This window comes from Ischnura elegans, chromosome 9 (assembly GCF_921293095.1).
Source record: "Ischnura elegans chromosome 9, ioIscEleg1.1, whole genome shotgun sequence".
In the NCBI taxonomy this organism is placed as follows: Eukaryota; Metazoa; Arthropoda; class Insecta; order Odonata; family Coenagrionidae; genus Ischnura; species Ischnura elegans.
In genome coordinates, this window is record NC_060254.1 from 58,340,842 (window position 1) to 58,361,180 (window position 20,339).

Consider the following 20,339-nt stretch of genomic DNA (forward strand, 5'->3'; position numbering starts at 1 on the left):
AGTCTTTTCGGCATTTTATTTAGTGCACTTTATTATTAAGGGTATTAAATAACTAAGGTTGAACGGAAATGTGCGATTATAATTGTCTGAAATAATTAATATCAAAATGGGTGGGATTGCGCAATAATGTTGTTTATATACTATCAAAGCGCTTGTTCAATTAAGCTCAAGAATTACAATTTTATCCATTAGAATCATTCTGTATGTTTCGACAACAGTTATATTAAATGAACGATGTGTGGAAAATTACTACTAAGAGTAAGTACTACCATTAACGTTCGCTTATGACGCTTTTAGCGAAAAAAATGAAGATTTTGGCATAATCAGAGTTTTTCAAAAATTTGCTAAAATTAAGGAGAGAACACCTACAAGTTGTGGAATTGAAAATTTGGGGTTGACTAAAATTAATAAATATTTGCTTTGTTATCCTGTTATCATAATATAATTGGCCAAAAGTACTTTAAGTCATACGTATACACAAAAACAACGTATTTTGGCCCAGGTACTTCATAAATTCCTTTTTTATGTCACTTGCTCATAACGGTCGGTCTTGGGAAACTAGCAAATACTCCCATAAACGTTCATTCCTGATGTCTCTAGCTAAAATATTATATGTATTGGCATATTTTCAGTTTTTCTGCTATGTTTATAGTTTTGTAAGCCAAAGTGAAGTTACCTACAACGTAAGGAATAACCAGATTGAAAACATGAGGTTGACATCAATTAACCATTTAATTTGCTATCCTGTTTTCATAATATTATTGACCTAAATACTTAAAATCGTACGCTTTGACAAAAACAACCCACTTAGGCTCATGTAATTAGAAAATACATACTCAGCTTCTGTTCAAACCGCGTATATAAATTATTATGCAAATTAAATTATTATTATTATATATTATAAATTATACATGAAAATCATTTTTACCCACAAGATACATATATCATATTCGATAGTGTCATGAAATCTCAGTAAAAATGGTTCATATTAATTCAGCTCTGTTCAAACCGTGTATATAAATTATTATAAAAATGACATTATTATATATTATAAATTATATCTGGAAATCATTTTTACCCACAAGATACGTACATCGTGCTCGATAGTGTCATGAAATATAAGTAAAAATATGGTTCATATTATTGCTTTTGTTTCTTGAATGTAACGAAGGCTTTCACATTTTCAGCATAGGTTTCTCTCTTGTAACGGTCGGTCTGGGGAAGCCACCGGCGACTGACGCTACACTATAGTAACAGAACGCGCTCGTGCGCAGTCATCTGTTTTCTCCTCCTCTCCCCGCTTGCAATTAGAGGCGAGACCCACTTTCATTCGTCTGAGTGGGAGGAGAGGAGTATTTTGGAGGGCGGAAGTAGGAGGTGTAATCTTTAATTAGCAAATAAAACTGAAAACTCCGCCATTAAGGAGGAAGAAGGTGGGGGGTGGGCCGCCACTTAGCGTTGCTTATCCCCGTCTGGATCTCACTCCGTCTGACCCTTCTTTCATTCATTCTTATATTGTGTGTGAGTGTGTACGTAGTTTCCTCCTACTCCTCCTTAATCTTTTCTTCCCATCCTCTCCTCTTTAGGCTCCCCAACCCCTCTTCCGCTTCGCCACGTCTAGTAGAATGGAGTCAATTCGGAGAGCAACCACCAGGAGCCTTCATATTCGAGTACTCGTTACCACGAATATTACAAAATAGGATCCTCAAGTCGGTCTCCAAAAGTGTTGTCGCCCACCGCGCATTTAAATGGGTTTACAAAAGTCGCCACTCGCGGCGCTGATGGGCAAAGTGATCCGAGTTTCACGGGAAAACACATTTTGATGTTGTCTATCAAATTCATTACTTTTCAATGCTATTCCTCGCAATTGTAAGCATTATAATGTATAATATTGAAAAAAAAAGTGGATCGCACTTCACTCATCACCGAACCGCGGACATTTTTGAAAACCGATTTCTATGACAACCGAAGTGGCAACAGAAATCAGCCTTGCGTACTCGCGTCGCTTATGTACAAAGTGATCCGAGTTTAACGGGGAAATAAGATATAGTTAGGGGTATTAACCGTAATTCAAACAAATTTTGACGTTATCTATCAAATTCATTGATTTTCAATGCTATTCCTTGCAATTACAAACATTATACTGCAGAATATTGGAAAAAAAGAGGATCGAGTTGCGCTCATCTCCGTGCCGCGGATATTTTTGAAAACTGATTGAAATGCGACCGAAGTCGCTACAGAAATCGGCCTTCCATGGGATGGAACTGGACCTCCTTCGTGCATTTCCCTGGGTATCTACCATTTATATTACTATGATGGAAAACTCTCCAGTCTGTTCCACCCTAAACTTGGAGTGGTTACATATTGAACTCCTTACGTCGAACTGAACGTCCCGTGTGTTCTCATAATTTTTGTTGCCTCTTTTGCGCACCACCCTTCTGTCTAGCATCGAGTTACAGAGTAGCACAGATAGGATCGTTTCTTTTTATGGTGTTTGCTGCATAAATAGACGAGAAGACTATATTTTCATCCTTTTAATTTCTGATAATAATTAAAAGCAGATCTGTATCCGGTTTGAAAGTAAAAGCTTCTGTTTAATTGAACCGTAAGTATGCAGAAAATGTTAGTCCTTTAAAATTTGTTTTTATAGGTAAGCCAGTGATATTTACATAGCTGCCAACCGAAATTTTTTGTATATTACCTTAATGAGAATTCGCGAAGTTCAACGGGGCACGAAATTAAAGTTTTTACGATTAAAGTGAAGTTTTTCACGCATTTAAGATAAACCCTAACATTATTTGTATCTTCCAGAAACAAATTTTGTGTTCGATAGTGTCATAAACGTTGCTTCGTCGGCTGTCTCGGAGCAGACGAAATTCTTGGAAGCGTCAATATTTTCAGGTCGTTCCTAATAGTGGCCAAAATGGTGCCTTCACCTGTGCCGCTAGCTGTTAGCGGAATATAAGCGCTTTATATCGCGACGAGTTCCCTTTTCCAGAGAAAAAAGGACGCAGAATTGACGGGAGTGGCCATGAATTACATCTTGGTTTGGCGATACTTTCAGACAGAGTGGCGTGATAAAATAATACTTAAATAATTAGGGGTGTGTGAGCAGTAATTTTTTGATCTCAAGTCTAGTATCGACTCGAGTTGAAAACTACTCGTGAGCATCGAGTCGAGTTTGCTGAATTCCTGGACCAGGCAATACAACGATGCATTATCAAAATTATTCTCATTTTTCCAATCCCCTTGTGAATTTTATGTTCTGAATTTTTATTTTAAGGTGATGTGAAAAGAAAAAGATAATGGGGAACGTTGATAGTAATTGTTGTTGAGTCGAAAATGCTTACATTTTATTTTCAGGTGTTCGTAAGGAAGTTCTCTGTCAGAAAATAATATTGTTTAATTTCTTGAACGCAACGAAGGCTTTCGTATTCACTAATTCAATAAAACTTAGAATTTTCAACTTTTTCTGCTCGAGTTTCTTTTGTGTTTCCCGTATCCTTGCCGTTGGCTTCTTTTTCCCGGTTTTTGTGTGTGTGGCCACCCTGCTTTATATATTCGGAAATGCGTCTGCGCCTGTTATAATGCGCTCATCCTCACCCCTCTCTCCCCTCCTCTATTTCCCCCTCATTCCGTCACGCGTCCTCGGCACCGCAGCGACCATGCAGCCACGACGGCCGTGGGAGAAACTAATGAGGCCCCTCGGATGCATTATTGCGATACCAACTAAAGTAACGGTGCTCTGTCGGTGCCTCAAGTGAGCGATGCGAGGCGCTGGGTTTTCTTCTCGAGACGAGATACAGAGAGGCAATGGAGTTAACGTGAAAGTTTCAAAATGTGCGCAACATAATCAATCGTCTTACCTGTTTAGCCTATGTATAAAAGAAGCAATACCTGGAATGAAAATAAAGAGATGAGGAATTGAAATTTATGATTAATAAATATTGCATATCACAGTAGGAACTAAGCCGAATATTCATAAATGATATTTTGTTAAAACAAAAAAATAAAATGAATACCAATAAGTCAAAAATCATGGTCGTAGAAGTAATGGGAAGAGGAAGAAAACGAATGTAGGTATAGGTGGAGTGAGACTAGAGGAGGTAACCAAGCTTGAGTGGGCGTATTAGAAAAACATAGCAACTGCTTCACTGAGGTTAAAACTGCTACGCAGTCCCACGCACCGGTTAAAAGTTGAAAAACGAAAAACAAACGCATTTTCTGGAGTTTGATTGCTCAACATCCGCTTTTCAGTAAACAGGGAGGGTTTATCGTTTTTGAGCTACGGCTACACCAATTAATTTCAACATGTGAACCAGGATTAAGCCACGAAAATGGATAGTGGCGTAATTTTCTCCAAAAACGCTATTCTAACTAGCGGACACTTGACTCGGCTATCGAAACTTCGTGAGTCAGAATAGCCTACATTAAAATAGATAACGATCAGTGACAGTTAGCTACGGTTACACCAGTCAGTTTCAACTTGTAAGCCAGGATTAAGCCACAAAAATGGATAGTGGCGTAATTTTTTCCAAAAACGCTATTCTAACTAGCGGACACTTGACTCGGCTATCGAAGCTCTGTGAGCCAGAATAGCTTACATCACAATAGGTAACGATCTGTGATGTGATGTAGGGAAAGTAATCGATTTACTGACTGGCTACGATTACATCTTTGGTAATTTTTATTTCTAATCGTAAAATAATAAAAATTGTTTTTCCTGGCAAATTACTCCCATTCTCACGCGGGTAGTCGACACATTTTAGTAATTAAAAGTGAAAACTTCAAATACACGCGCGCCATTCGGAAAGCAGTTCTAGCTAAATTAACATTATCCGCAGGAGTAAGTGTTTGCTAGAACATATATACGCCTAAAGTGCCTAAATAAAAAAACATGTTGATTATTAATTATGCAATGGCTTGAAATAGTAAAACAAATGTTGGTCTGGACGTTTTGAGGAAATATTTACAGCCTTTGTATAGTGCACAGGAGCAAAATTAAAAGTAATTGCAGTCGTTATTATAAAATTAAAAAAATTACTCCGTAATTGTTATTAATACCCGTTGTATTGTTTAAATATTTTCCCATCAATCGTAAAAAATTATATTAAAAAATTCAAAAATGTCTTCATGGAATTCTAGCATTTCTAGCTTCTGTTTTATCTCCATCCCAATCATTAGATAATACCTAATAATACTTAGCCAAAAAGATCCTGCGAATATCACCTCCCGTACATGATACTTCATATCGCAACCGTGGCGAGTATGGAATTTATCGATCTGCTCCTCTAAAGTTTATTTCCATGTCGTTCCCTCGTGAGATATTTTTAGCGCACTTTAAATAATGAAATAGTAATTAACTCGCTTTCCGTGTTCTTTGGGCGATTAAACTCTAGTGATGGAAGGAAAAAATTCAATTGGGTCATTTTTTAGGCGTGAAATGTCCGGTGAAAGCATTTTTGATATATTAATTATTTCTGGAGAATTTACACGATTCATATTTCTAATTTTTTGCATAGTTTATGCTCAAGGTAAGGAATGCGATAAGAATCGGTACAGTAATGCGGATATTCAAATGATATTCAGGACATTGAAGGGCGAAATCATTCTTTGAATGACTGAATCTGTCATCGGTCGTCCAGACGAAAGATCCGAACCTTTGAAGTCGTTCACAAATATTTTCAGGTTAAAATAAAATTAAGCATCAATAGTTATAATAGACGTAAAGATTACTTGTTTTACTTAAAAAAAAGACATTTTTCAAAGTCATGTCAATGAAAATAGATACTCTTAAAAATAATTGAGGCAAAAAGTGGTAAACCAGCTTCAAAAGAAAATTTAATTGCAATAAATATTGAAGTCAGATTTTGACTATTAATTGGTGTTTATTTCTTTCCTGGATCGGAAAAAATGTGACGTGGAAGTCCCCGTTTAAACGCTTTATTGCATGTGGTCTTCAGTATAGATTAGCGTATTTGTAGAACTTTATGGAAAGGACTCATGTGCTCCGTTTCTCAGAATACCCACATTAGCATAATTACAACAAGGAAGAAGATGACGACACAGCGACCCAACACGCCAACAATCCTCCTTATTATTCTCTCTAGACGACGATGAGTCACCACTGGTGGTGCGAGGGTGGGAAGGCAGGGCGTGGCGTCCGACTGAGCCACCTGTGGCGCCTCCAACGGCAACAGGTGTCCCCACGGGAAGTGGTTGGGAGGTACACAGGCGAAGGGGTGTAGTGGGTAGTAAGGGTGTAGTAGGGAAAGGGGTGGAGTACGATGGAGGGACGGTGTGCTCAGAAAATAGGGTAGTTTCCTTCATCAAAGAAAACGAAAGGCACTGATTGCGATTCGTTTCCAACCATTAGTGTATTCATAATATACAAAATATTTGGTTTTAGAAATCCCAGTTTATACGAATGGCAATGGTCAATTTTAACCGCAATTGAAAAAGGCCAGATTGGCGCCCATGCGATGCCGCTCCACGTGACTTCACAGGGACCTGGATGCTATACGAGTTGTCAGGAGTTTTACATCGTCTGAGATTACCAACGCATGTATGAGGCAAAGAGCTCAGGGAAACATGTCTTAATATTCACCTATTACAACTATCTAAGGTCGGAAAGTTTCCTTCGTTTGATAAGGTATTAATAATCCATATTTAAGCCAAGCTACGGATCTTTGAAGTCGTTCAGAAATATTTTCAGGTTAAATTTCAGGTGCCTGCTAGCAGGGAACCCTGCAACCTGAAAGCAGCCTGCATCGTATCGGCGCTCATAGCCTCGCACCAAGGTGACCTCACACGGCACGCCGCGGCGGCAGATGGAACCAGAATGACGTCACACGGGCATTTCCCAGCATTCATACTTAGCCGTCGCGTTTTCGCGCGCTTGAAAATTTTCACTTTTCATTTAATCGCGAAAAATAGATATCATCATTTAAAAATCTAATAGCATGAAATGTGTACTCCAGGAGTAATAATCTTTCGATTTAGGCAATAAAAAAATAATTGGAACCCACCCTATTCATTTTACCATGTACTGGTATGTCTTTTTTCCACGATCAATAAGAAGTTATAACGACAGCGTTAGAACTCACAAATGGATTAGAGGACTTTGTAGTGTAGCCTAATAACTTATGTATACTCTATTGCATGTTTCCGAATTTTATTATTATTTCTAACAGCATGTGGTAGTATAATTTTTAAGCATGCGTAACGTTTTTTGTAACGTGTGGTGTGCATGTGGGAGTCCTATTGCATGCTGCATGCTGGTAATTGATCACCCTTTGCCTAACACCCTAGAGGAGGCTCGCTGGGTATTATGTAGATGTAGGGAAAGTACATAATCAATGTATAAAATAGGATTTTTAATTGTGTAATTTTGTCTGTTTGTCTGTCCGCTACGCGTTTCCGCATGGATCAACATATTTATTTCCATACCACGGAAAACAGCTCCACACGGACTTTTACATCGGGGTGATTAACATGTTGACAATTTAACGTACACAAACAACCATGCCCTGGATTGGGGTAACTCACCCAGGCGGGACTCGAACCCGCTACCCAGGCGGCAAGAGTCACTGGACCAGCGCACTAGACCGATCCACCGGCTCATATGTTGACGGATCAAAACCGAAGATAGTATATAGGTGCATCTCATGCTCGCAAACCCCGTAGTGCTACTAGTATTTAAGATTTACTCTGGGATTTAATGATGGTACCCATAGGACAGCAGCTAGCGGCTAAGTCGCTTGGCGGGCCGCTAGACTGCGACGCTCCACACGGTTGCTGGGGTCGTATAATTTGAGCTATCGCGCTATAAATCCTGCTTTGTCGATACGATACGATATAGCTACATCCATGAAAAAAACCATCAGTGACTACTTACATCAAGGGTACTAAACGTAGAAATAACAAGAAACTAGTGTAGAAATGTATCCTGAAAGATATGTAAAGTTTACACACTTCTTTGCAAAGCGCATTGCATAGCGCTCCAGGGTAATATTTTTTGCCTTTTTTTTTTTTTGAAAGATACTATTCTAGTTATGCATTTGTCAACAAATAATTTATGGATAGAGATATAGGATAATTTTGGCTAATCAATTCGGTCTGTCCTCATTAACACATTGAATTTGCTTCTTCAACTGCGCCTTAGACTTGTTATTCTTCATTTAACTCATGCACTCTTTTCCTCCCTTATTCAACAAAAGGATAGGTACTATGTAAGGGCGAAGGTTTCTGCGGTGGTTTTATACCTTGCTTTTTTCTCGGGTTTTCTTCCGTGTCAATTGGCTTGTGGACTACAGTTTCGTTGGCTATCCTACCAGCGACTTCAGGCCGAAGAAGGTGGCTATTGTGTCGGCGTTAGGTTTCTGCCTCGCTTATGTGTGATAGGCATATTCCCTGATTTGCCTACGGAAGTATCGGCACTCCTTTGTTTAAAGTTTCGTCTCCTCAAATTTATTATTAATAAAAAAGACAAATTAATCCGGACATGGCATTGAACCTTTTGCTGTCGTAGAAGATATTCATTCAGGTTAAACATGAAAATAATATGCAGAAAATATGGCATATTGAATCCGTAGATTTTTAAGTTAACACCTTTTCCAGCTATTAGTGCCAAACGAAACGCCATGGTAAAACTTAAAATGAAAGAACTTATTAGCTCATCATCATCATCATCACTTGTCAACACCCCTGAGATTGGATCTACGCAGCTCTCCATTTAATTCTCCTACCAGCTAATCATCTCACACCTACGCATTTCTTTTCCTTCAAATCCTTCTTTACTTGTTCCATTTATTTTATTCGAAGTCTTTCTTTTCCATTCTTACCATTCACTTGACCACCGGCGATTTTATTCATCACTTATTTGCTAATAAGTATAAATGTACTTCTGTTATAGCGAACACCATTACAGTTTGTTGTCGAACCGATGAAAGTTTCGTCGGCATACCGGTAGTACTTTATTCTCATTCATATTATTCGCCAGGAGATTGTAATAGTATATGTAATCCAAGTTTAATTTGCTAATAAGTAAAAATATTGATGTTAAAGCAGAAATCAAATCGTTTTTTATCGTACTAGTAAAATTATCGTTGTCAACCGGTAGTTTTATATCCTCATACGTATCATTTTGTAAGATTTTGTATTATTATAAGCTAGCAAAGTTTAATTATCTAATGCGTAAAAAAGTATTTCTGTTAAAAAGAACTTCATACTGAACGAACTTCAACTGTTTTTTGTCGGGACACCAGTGGTATTTTATCCTTATATATGTTATTCGCCAGGAGTTTGAGCAAAGTCTGATTAGCAACTAAGCAAAAAAAGTATTTATATTAAAACGAACTCCATATTGAACGAACTTCACCTGTTTACTTGCCGTACCGGTGTAATTTTCGTCGTCTAAACAGTTGTTTATCCTCATGCATATTAATCGCTAGGATTGGGTGAAATTACATTTAAGCCAAGCTTTTCTGGCAGTCAAGAGATGGAGAGAGTAGTGCGTGCGTGCGTGATGATCTTCAGAATTTGCACAAGCCTGCTTGATGCTTAAAGAGGATGGAATGGGACGCAGAAGATGGGAGGATGGCGGAGAGAGGCAGGCATAGACGTCTGTTTCTCCTCTGGTGATGATGATGATGTCTTCCGCGTCCAGTGGGGTGGCCAGTGGCCCCCAGGGGGGTTGGTGGGGGGCATCGGCCACCCACATACTACAGGGCCCACGCCGCCTCCCCCGAACACCACGTGACCATTTCCCCTCCGTCGCCTCTCACGAGGGAGAGAGCGCCAATATTCCTCTCCCTCACCCCCAATTTCCCCTCTTCTGCTATTCGCGGATGCCGCCACATGGAGTGATCTCCGATGATTTCTTCTCGGACCAACTTCTCCTCATAGTCCAGTCAGCGAACATTTTCTAGAGGAAAAAAACGAGTATAGGTAGGTACAGTAGAGCCTCGTTTATCCGTTTAAGACCGGACATGATTCGGATGGACCGGAAGCAATAAAAATATCAATGTATATAATAAGTATTGTGCTATAATAGGAAAACATACCATTAGGTAGCATGATATCTACCATGAGAACAACTCACTGCACAAAAAAACAACATACAAATGTGATATGTATATAGTTTTAGTTTAAAAGTAAATCGTCTAACTTCCTTTGTTTTAATTTTTTGCGAGGTTTAATCGCTGCTCGATCGTGTAATCGCTTGGTTACCAAATTATTCCAACTACGATTGTTGTTTATTTTTACAGTGAAAAGTGATACCTTCAGTTACCTTACCTACAGTTCTTTTCATGTAACATTGACTTTGACCTGGATAAACCGGAGAGCCGGATCATTGAGATCCGGGTAAACGAGGTTCTACTGTACTCTGCGACCTATGGATATCTACGTTCCGGAGTCTAGGTCACATTTGTATTTGTATTAAGTTGGAAATAACATGAAAAATCGTATCGAAAAATAGCTCTCATTTTCATGGACGCAAACGTTTTACAAAAATCATATAAATTAAATCGATTGAATAAGTCAAATCAAATTCTTTGAAAAAACCCTAATGAGGGTGTAAATATATACCGAGATATTGGCAAAAAAATTAGCATTCTATTCTGAAAGAATTATTCTCCACGACTCTAATCAACGTTAAATATTGAGGTCAAGAGAAAGAAAAAAGAACTACACTCTTCAATTAAATTAACGACATCCATGGCGAAAGAACGAACTTTTTTTCTAATGAAATTAAGCGGAAAGTATGAGTTTTGAATCGGGCAACCGAGACCTTACCGTCTCTGATGAATACGAAGTCAATGGACCAGAATGTGCGTGGGTCGTGGGATAGTGCCTGTGTGACTGTGTTTGTGTCCGAGGGGAAAAAAAAGAAGACCGTCGCCCGACGTGAGAACCTCAGTCTGAACCCTTTCCCTCCCCCTCCCCTTTCCGGCCATACTCTAACTTCCCCTTCTCATCTTATCAGTTTCCCCCCCTCTCGCGCCGGCAAACAGCGCAACACAAGGTGGCCACCGTTATCACCATATATATATACTCGACTGTACACAACACTTTCGGGATGCATGGAGGACATGAGAGCCGGCACATGTGGTGGAAAAGAGGTGGGAAAGACGAGTGTGGAACCGGAAGTTGCGCAGGGATAGATGCGCAGAGTGGGGGAACCACTGAAGAAGTACGGCGATACCTCGTCATACCAGTTTAATTCGTTCCGTAACCTTGCCATTATGTCAAAGCGATTTTCCCCATTGAAATCAATTGAAATGCCGTTAATCCGTTCCGGCCCCAAAATTGTTACCCCAATGGTTCTATTACGTTAATTTTTAGTATGAAAAATATATTTATAAATGACAAATGTTTTCTTTAAACATCATAAATAGAATGTAAAACAAAAGAAAACTGGTTTCGTAAAGTGTATATGTATTTCGGTCACCTAAAGGCAAATTAAACACAACTTAAATGCTAAAGTAAATGTGTTAATATAATACCTCGAGATACGAGTTTAATTCGTTCGGTAACCTTGTTCGTATCTCAAAGAAATTTCCCCATAGAAATCAATTGAAATTCCATTAATCCGTTCCTGCCCCAAAATTGTTACCGCAATTGTTTTGTTAGGTTTTTTTTAATAAGAAAATTTTATTTGTAAATGGAAAATATTGTATATAAACATAATAAAAGAGATTATAATGAAAAAAGAAAACTGGTTTCATAAAGAGTATATCGATGGCTAAGTTCTTACAACACGTATCTCAAAATTTGGCCGCTTTGAGACAGGTGTCTAAAAGTGTAATGACATTAAAAAAATTAAATTCAAGCAAAATTAACTCTTGGTTTGCAAATGTATGTTTCTTTTCCAGTTTTAAGAATTTTTGGTTTTTAATTTCAGTGTACAATTAAAAATATAAATCTTTTCTTTCGTTCTCCTGAAAATGTGCTATTTTTGAGATACGTGTTGTAAGAACATAGCCATCGATATGTATTTTGGTCACTCAAAGGAAAATTACACACAACTTAAACGCTACTGTATTCTTAATTTTAGTCACTGCTACTCAAATTTTGCTCGTATTTCAAAGCGAAACTTCGCTTGCTCGACGGCTCGCATCTCTAATATCTCGTATGTTAGGGCACTCGTATCTTGAAGTACCACTGCATATAAACAGTAGCACACACAGGCTTCTGCGCAGTGGACCAAATTAAAACGGCAGAAAACATATCACGGGATTGAAATTGATAATAATAGTTCAAAGATATAATTAATGATAGCTTCCCATTATGGAAACATATTACACTTTTTTAGGTTTTGTCGTTCTATCAAAACCTAAAAAAGGTGTAATATGTTTCCGTTATGGAAAGCTATCACAAATTATCTTTTTTGAAAAAAATTGTTTTTTCGCCGTAGACAAAGTATGTCTTTAAGTTATAATTCTCTAACCTGAAAAAAGAGTAGTATACTTGTTATAGTTTTAACGTGTATAAAAGTATAATTAGTTACCATAATGGAGAGCTAATACAAATTATATCTTTAAGTTGTTATTATCTTATCTAAAAATGTAATATACAATTTTTTTAGGTTGAAAGTGCATAAAAGTGTAATATGTTTCCTAAGTTCTTCGTAAATGTAAATACAACGTCCAATCGAAGTAAAGAAATATGATAACAGACGATATTTTCGTAGTCAGTCAATCGGACTCATCACCTGTGGATGTAACGATGTCGCCAAACTCGGGTTATGTCTATTAAACATATTTGTCATGAACCTAAATTTAATACCGTGTATGAAAGCGCCAATTATGAAGTTAATCGATTTCAAGTTCACTTTCTTACGTAGATCAACGCTCTTTTCTGACGATTTACGAACAACTTTAAACGGAGGAGACATTTAGCGGTTGTCGCCGAGAAAAAATGAGGATCGAGGTTCAAATAATACCCGTCAAGATAAAAAACAAGTCCACTGGATGACGCAAGGACATCGTATTTAAATGAACGAATTACCTCGATCGGAATAGATATTTATCGGTCATCGCAGCGTGCAGGATTTCGGTTTTACGGTACTCGGTACTTCGCCCTGGATAGGAATAACTTACCCAGGAGAGGCTCGAATCCGCGGCCTTCGGTTTAGGAGGCAGGAACTCTACCCCGCCGCCACCGAAGCTGAAATTATAGTACTATTCGTACCATTCGTTTTCCCAGCCATACTCATTGGACAAAATTGAAGCGCTGCTCTGTTTATGGTTACACGCTATGACCTCAAGTTTGCATTTGTATTCGCGGAGGAATTTGACGCGTCGCGGATTTGTTTTCGCGAGGCAGTGCCATTGTGAATTCTCTAGTACCCTCCGCGCCCAGGAGATAGCGACTCTGTCGTCGCCTTGTGGCGCGAAATTCAAGATTCTTTGTACCTTCTTTTCTTCACGAATGTCCAACAAGGAGACTACATGGACTAGGCTCCAGTCTGTGCCGTTGAATCTTTGTTTAGGTTTCCTATTTGATCGAACTGTTAGCGGCTTCCGAAAATGTTTGTAGCGTAGCGATGAACGTAAAGAAATATTACTATTAACACTACATTTTTATTAATTTTAACTACCTACAACTTCCTATCTCAAAATCCGATATTTTGGCCTGCAGCACTTAGAGGATTAAATAACTCGCGTAATAAATACGTGATTATTAGTTCTTAATTACTGTACGTCATTTGAATTTATTTTTAATATTCTAAACTTTAATTTACTATCGATTATTAACAATTTCTTTTGCTTTATATATATCACAGAAAAGAAAATCATAAACATACAATATCAGTTCATAGAAGAGGAAAATAAGGAATGGGAACAAATAAAAAACGGAGGAAGACTGAACTGCCCCATTCACTGTGATGGGAGCCTAGCGAAGGGGATTTCTGTTCCATAAACCCCCGCCGAAATCTGGATGAATCCAAGCATCCTGGTAGGACAACTGATAGTGAATTCGCCCGGCTAGCGAAAGGCTCTGGATTGGCGTCCCAGTCAGGCCACATTTTTATGATCTTCCATCCTCCACAGCACCGTTTTCTTTGTCCGTTTAACGTTATGTGTGAATTTATATCGTACTAGCAGGCCACCCGGCGTTGCTCGGCAAGGATAGTAGCCATAGAAGTGGTAAACTTGGAACTTTGTCACATTGCAGGATTTTTATGCTTCCTGTTTGAGCTTGTCAAGTGGTGTGCATACCCGTCAGGATGTCAAACGCAGAAGTTGTTTGACATGGCGTAACAAACGGTAAAAGAAAGAAGGGAAAAGGACTCGTCGGACTCAACCAAAAGTAGCACTACGGGGTTTGACAGCATGAGATGCACTTATTTAATAATTTTGGTCGACATCCGTGCAGCCGTATGTAAACGCATAGCGGACATACAAACAGACATCCTCTTTTATATATAGATGAATGATGATGACGCTTATGGCGTTGTGTGAATGGATGAAATAGAACATATACGCATATACTATGCGCGAGCCAATCCCCAGTGTCCCAGAACACATATCTCAACTCAGTCCATAGAGAACTATTTCTCTTGAATGAAGCGTTATCTCGTTCGACCCAGGAAGCCCTTATCTGCGAGTCGGGGGCACTAACAGTCCACTTGTGGACCTTTTAACCCTCCTTTTCCCCCTACTACTGTGACGTCACGCCCATGACTCGCCGTAGTCACGAATAAACAGTCGACAGTCGACGCGACGAAGACAACCAAAGGGACTGCATGGAGGAGGCCCAATTCTATCCCATAGAAGGCTGATTTCTGTTGCCTCTTAGATCGCATTTTAATCAACTTTCAAAAATGTCCGCGGCGCGGTGATGAGTGCAATGCGATCCACTTTTTTTCCAATACTTTGCCTTATAATGCTTGCAATTGCGAGGTATCGAATTGAAAAGTTATGAATTTCATAGATTACACATGTGCATAAATTTCGGTCAACTTCCCTAATTATACCTTATTTTTCCGTGAAACTCGGATCACTATATCCGTCGGCGCCGCGAGTGGCGACTTTTGTAAATCCATTTAAATGTGCGGTGGGTGACAACACATTTAGAGGCCGACTTGAGGATGCCATTTCATAACATTCGCGAAGACAACCCACGGGCATCACCTCATATCGATGCCGATATGCAAAACGAGTTCCTTACTCAAAGTACGTTCAAAATAGCTATCCAAGAGAACTATATAGGAGGGGATCCAGTCTGTGCCGTTGAAGCTTAATCAATGTAGTCACATACGACAAATTTTAATCGATTTTCAAATGTATTCGAATAGTCTATTTATTATCAATATTTGAAATAGAGAACTTGAATTTGCGAGAAATAACAATGTATTTTAAACGGGAGGAAGGAATGATAATTCGACACCGATGAGTATAATGTAGGAGATATTTCATTTTGCCAGCAAAAACTAGTGCGAATACTTGAAAAATGTTCTCAGTGACCCCAACAAAATTAGCTCTATCTTCAGGCTGGGGCGCATTATGCGAGGGGGTGAGGAAGGAGTTTGTTTCAGGAAGTTCACCCCGAAAATTTTGGCAGAATCAGTTTTTTGTGTGTACCCTCGGTAACAGTAACCCTCCGGAATTTTTTTTCTAGCCACAGCGTTGCCTTCAGGGGTTCCCCAGAGATATCACCAGCGACGAGAGAAAGACGGCGTAAACTTACACAGACTTCGACGAAAACCTCAATCACCCATTTATTTAATCACTGATTCCATATTTATGTATATAATGAAATGTGTTTGTATTACATGTTTATATACTCGCGTTGTTGTTTGTCATCTTGTCAGGGTAAATCCTTGAAATTCAATTTTAACCCACTTTGCGGTTATCTATCAAGCTGAGATGTTCAGGAAAATTCAGAACCAGATGGCAATGCGATATTCTAACACTTTTATTGTGATTTTGCCTTTATTTCGATTTTATTCATACTTTAAAATTAAATATGGAGACATTTCCAGTAAAACCTGGTGCCAGCGATAATTTAAAGGAACGTGAATGATAGAGAGTGGTAACGATAAATTTGCTAACGTCAACGATCATTGAAAAAGGGATTGAGCAAAAAATTAATTGGAACGCGTGCTCAGCGTTATTCGTTGCATACGAAGCAATAGGGTAGTTTCCTTCATCAAAGAAAACGAAAGGCATTGATTGCGATTCGTTACCCACCATTGGTGTATTCATGATATACAAATTATTTGGTTTTATAAATACCGGTTTTGACAAATGGCAAGGGTCAAATTTTATCCTCATTTGAAAAAGGCCAGATTAGCGCCCATGTGATTCCACTCCACGTGACGTCACAGGGACCTAGTTTCTACACGAGAGGATAGGAGTTATACATCGTCTGAGGTTACCAATGCATGCATGAGGCACATAGCTCAGGGAAACATGTCTTAATAATCACCTATTAAAACTGGCTTAGGTCGGAAAGTTTTCTTCGTTTGATAAGGTATTAATAAACCTTTTTTAAGCCAAGCGCTACCAGCCAGCAAGGTACTCAGCTACCCGCAAGCATCCTGCGTCCTATCAGCGCTCAGAGCCTCGATCAAGGTCACCTCACAAGGCGGGAGGGGAAACCATAAATGCGTCGCTCGGACTTTTTCCCATCATTCCTACTTACGCGTCGCGTTTTCGCGCGCTTGAAAATGTTCACTTTTTATTTAATCGCGGAAAATAGATATCGTCATTTAAAAATCTAAAAGCGTGAAATACGTACTCCAGGAGTAATAATCTTTCAATTTAGGCAATAAAAAAATAATAGGAAACCACCCTATTTAATTAGAGACTCTCCCAGGCTCATAGAAAAATTTAGTTTTCTTTTTGGTTCCCGATAAAAAAAGTTTTTTTAAATAAAATACTATTGTTATTTTTATCAATTCTATCGTAAATCTTTTCTCACTTTTCGTGTTAATGTTTCAATAAATGTGTTACTATTGTTTACTTATTTTGAAAATTCTTCAGATTATATGCACATTACTCCGGACCTGTAGCCTCCATTACTTTGAAAATGTTTTGGTCGGAACGTAGAGTGGAAAAATATCAATATTCCTCATGAAAATGGGATAAAAATTTGGTCGGAGAAAGGAGTGTCTTAACACTTTGAAACGAGGCAAATGAACTGAGCAAAAAGTGTAAGGAACTGAAATGTGGTGAAGACAACGTAACGCGCAAATCAAATAAATTACATGGAAAAAAGCAGCACACATTTAAAGAGTGTTAAGTCATTCCGTCGCTTTCTGCGAGAAATGATGCTTCCTTGAGCTTGTATGGAATACCAGGCCAAAGTTAATGTCGAAACTTTATAGAAAGTGTATTTTTAACTTTAGCCCGTTACAAGTAAATTCTGTTTATCACCCCCCCAGACAAAACAAATTCACCACAAATACAAAATTCTCAAGGACTTTGGCACGTAAAGAACTTTTGCTTTTCGCCAGCAGTGACACAGCATTAATAATAGCTGTACGCTTCTGAACGTTGTCACTGAAAATGGGGATCTTTAATTTGTTTTGGATCAAGCAGTTAAGAGATAACTCCTATAAGTGTGATAAATAAAACGCCAGGGGTCAAAGTAAATCGAGGAAATAAACGGAGGAGAATGATCATAAAATAAAGCAAGTCTTCAAAACAAGATATTATTTAAGACGTACTAAGAATGTTATTAACGACCGATAAGATGAATTCTCAGAAGGCCTAGATAAGCGTGTGTTGAAGGAGGAAGATTTTAAGAGTGGGGATACGGAAACGTGGGAATGAGACAGAAATCAATGAATACTGATTGATGAAATGAATGAAAATTGATGATGGGGGGATGGATCCATTTGCTAATACGGGGTTGTAACAGGATTGCCAAAAAAAAATTGCCTGACTTTTCCCTGACTTATTCCTCATAGAAATCTTCACACTCCCTGACTTTTTTTGCATTCTCCTTTCAATCTTAAGGTAAGGTTATAGTAGTATAACGGTCAACAAACCATGAACCATAATATTCTTCTTAATATATTCTTGAAAATGTACTCGTTTACAGTGAATTATTCTTCGGTTGGCCTATCGGCCCGCTGTGTACTCCGTAACTTTGCCTAGGTCGACATTCCCCAGGAATTTACTAATAAAAGTCTCTAAAGCTAATTATGATCCGTGATTTAATAATTTTAAAATTAAATGTTGTCGCTTATGGATCAAAGATGAAATATAATCGGTTGAATACATCTTAAAAGACTTAAAAGAAATCACTGTTTTTAGTGGTAAATCGTAGGAGTGATTGAAGCATAAAGATATTTCCTTGTTGATAGTATCCTTTGTATACTAAAATTAAACAACTTGCACGTTAGTTAATTGCGCGTTCACCCTCTCCATTTCTTATTAAGAAGATCTGCGATTACAAGTGGGGAAGCTTCACCGTTGGGGTTATTTTATGTTTCGTGTTTGAAAGTATCTACTATTATTTTTTAGATCAGATGAATTGTATTATTAGTAATATTTTCATCGTTAATTTTTTGAATTGCCAAATCTAAGTATGAAGTGTTTGCGTGTTGCTAATAGTGCTTCGATTTCTTTCTTTGGTTCTTCGCAGGTCGAGAGATCGAGTCGTGTTCTTCTTATTCCCTTCCTACTGATCATCCCTCACAGCTTCTTGGATCACCTCACTCGGACCAGCTACGTCAGTCACCGGTAAGCATGTTTTTCAGTTAGTCTCTCAAACCTCCTACATCATTTACGATGAACACCAAGGTCTGACTGGCGCTTATGTCGTTGGATGAGACTTTTAAAATTTCAAGGTGAAATATTTGCAGACGAAGTCAAGGGCATTTTGAGAGAACATGAGTAACATCACATCGGAAGTCCCTCAAGGAAGCGTCTTAGGCCAACCATTGTTTTGTATACGGGTCATTCCATCACATTTCAGCCAAAAAATTGGCAAAATTGACCCGTGAGGTAACCGATATCTGTCAAATTAGGCTGATCGTCTACGAAGTCTTTTTGTAAATTATGCAACGGTTAACAAGATATTGGAATGTTTAAATCTGAAAATTTTCGAAAGAGTCTTCGCATTAGGCGACATATCTCCAGATAAAAAGAAGGCAGAAAAGCAAGCTAAGGCTCATTTCTAAGGTTTTGACTCGAAAAAGACAATGAATTGATTATTTTATGAAATTTAAACAACTTGGTTAATTTTGTTGGAGATTCAAAGTTTCAAATTGATTTTGACGATGTCGACACCAAAATTCACTATTTTGTCTTTTACTTGGCGGTATTTCATTGTACTGTTTGTAGATACAAAAAAAACTTTTATGAAAAGAAAAGTGGCTGTAGTAATTTTTTTAAATGTGCAAAGTGATGTTCGAATTGCCTTATTTTTTTTAGCGGCGATTGGCTCTCGGTTACCGGCTATCCAGATCTCATCAGCGTACTTCCTGTCTCTACATTTCAGTGAAGACCTGCATACTTATCCTATGATTCCATTTACCCGTGCATTTCGTCATTTGCGTCATACATATGTGTGGGGCGTGAGAAATGAAAGTCAAGGACTATGAAGTGAAACATCGTTTTGTAAAGAACGCCTTAGCCCTCACACGTCTGCCTCGTATAGCGGCCATTTTTAAACACCTTCCTCCGTGAAACTACGAGGCACCTTTCGCAACTAAACAAATGAAAAACAGAATGTGAAATCCTGATCCCACATCCCACACCCACGAGGGGAGTTTAAAAATGGCTGCTCTACGAGACAGACACGTGAGATTTGTTGTTCTTTATTAAATGGCGTTTCTCTTCATGGTCCCGCATGTATATAAATGATATGAGCGAACTAGTCGATGGTACACTTCGCTTGTTTGTAGACGTCGCGACACAGTGGTTGTCTGAAGTGACAGCTGAACATAAGGGGGCTAAAACACGTGCCTTGCCGTAAACCTCACATTCTCTCCCACCAGCTCGTCGTGCAGCGCAGTCGTGCTAGTTCGTGGCAGCAGCACCTTGTTGATACCTTTACGTACGCTTAGAGCGGCCCTTATCTTGACGTCCCGCCACCTTTCGCGCACGGCGCTGCAATCGCTTTCCTCCGCTGTCGCTGTCCACGCTGCTTATTCATCGAGTGCTCTTATCTCTGCTAACCTCTATGCATATATGCATGTTGTATCTATACACCCATCCAGAGGCCTGAGGCACTACTGCTTCCTTTTTAGCGCTAAGGTTGGCAGCCCTGATGACGACGGGCCACGTTAGGCGTGTTTAGGGTTTTCATAGTGTACGCTCTAAAAGTGCGACACCCTCCCCTGATAAATTTAGTCTCTTTCATGCATGAGTGCTAAG

The 20,339-nt window shown here is 38.8% G+C and overlaps 1 long non-coding RNA gene across 1 annotated transcript in view; it reads left to right on the forward strand.

Moving 5' to 3' along the window:
- LOC124166036 overlaps positions 1 to 20,339 on the forward strand; it is a 94,976-nt gene that overhangs the window by 44,720 nt on the left and 29,917 nt on the right. The window contains exon 3 of the long non-coding RNA XR_006866385.1: positions 18,604 to 18,701. This is a non-coding gene — a long non-coding RNA (uncharacterized LOC124166036). The remainder of the gene's footprint in view (positions 1 to 18,603; positions 18,702 to 20,339) is intronic.